This window comes from Triticum aestivum, chromosome 5B, assembly GCF_018294505.1.
Source record: "Triticum aestivum cultivar Chinese Spring chromosome 5B, IWGSC CS RefSeq v2.1, whole genome shotgun sequence".
In the NCBI taxonomy this organism is placed as follows: domain Eukaryota; kingdom Viridiplantae; phylum Streptophyta; class Magnoliopsida; order Poales; family Poaceae; genus Triticum; species Triticum aestivum.
Window position 1 is genome coordinate 625662139 of NC_057807.1, and position 1488 is coordinate 625663626.

Sequence of the window (1488 nt, forward strand, 5' to 3'; positions counted from 1 at the left end):
AGAAAAAGAAAGAAGAGAAAATAATGATATCGAGCCTTATGGCTTGTTATTGCTTACCGGGAGTTGGTGCTGCACAAAGTGTCAGATAGCGCATACAAGAAAAAGATGTAATGCATGGAATTGACAAGATGTGCGGAGCACATGAGCTTTACTTATGCACGGGATCTGCGCCCGGCTTTGTACAAAGGATTACATGCAACATCGGCAAGACTTGTACAAAAGGTGGTTGCCGGAACGGGTTCCGGCAACCGCGCCCTATGGGTAAAACTTACGAAGATGCTCAATGTTCCAGGAGTTGCTCACTGGAATGCCATCTTCGGTCTCAAGGCGGACAGCGCCGGGCCTAGTGACTCGTTTCACCCGATAAGGGCCTTCCCACTTCGGTGTCAACTTGTTGGAATTCTTGGCGGACTGAACGCGTCGAAGAACAAGGTCGCCTTCCTCGAAGCTTCTGGCACTAACTTTGCGGCTATGGTAGCGGCGCAAAGCTTGCTGGTATCGAGCAGCTCGTACCGCAGCCTGAAGACGATCTTCCTCAAGGAGCAGCGCGTCATCTTGTCGCAGCTGCTCTTGCTCAAGCTCATCATAAGAGAGCACTCGAGATGACCCGTATACGAGTTCCGTGGGGAGAACTGCCACTGCTCCATAGACTAGAGCGAAAGGTGTCTGTCCAGTGGCTCGATTTGGCGTCGTTCTGATCGACCAAAGAGCCACCGGCAGCTCCTCGATCCAGTTTCTTCCGCACCTGTGCAGCCTGTCGAAAGTCCTGGTCTTGAGCCCGCGCAGCACTTCAGCATTTGCCCTCTCCGCTTGACCGTTGCTTCTCGGATGACCAACATAAGCGAAGCAGACCTTGGCGCCAAGGTCATGGACGTACTGCATGAAGGTGCGGCTCGTGAATTGCGTGCCGTTGTCGGTGATGATCCTGTTAAGGATCCCGAAACGGCAAACAATCGACCTGAAGAACTTGACTGCTGACAGTGCTGTCACCTTCCTCACTGGTTCCACTTCCGGCCACTTTGTGAACTTGTCGACTGCAACGTATAAGTACTCAAAGCCCCCGACAGCTCGGGGGAAGGGGCCGAGGATATCGAGCCCCCAGACTGAAAATGGCCAGGATAAAGGGATCGTCTGGAGAGCTTGAGCTGGCTGGTGTATCTGCTTGGAATGGAACTGGCATGCTTCACACTTGGTTACTTGTGCAGTTGCATCCTGGAGGGCTGTCGGCCAAAAGAAACCTTGCCGGAAAGCTTTGCCGGCAAGTGCTCTTGCACCAATGTGGTGACCACATATGCCTCCATGTATCTCTGCCAACAGCTTTTGTCCGTCTTCTCGGCAAATACACTTCAATTTCACACCATTTAGTCTCCTTCTGTACAGTATGTTGTCGACAAACTGGTACATACTTGACTGCCGGGCTACTTTTTCCGCTGCTTCTTGCTCTTCGGGAAGTTCTCCCGTCTGGAGGAAACGGACAATCTGCTGTGC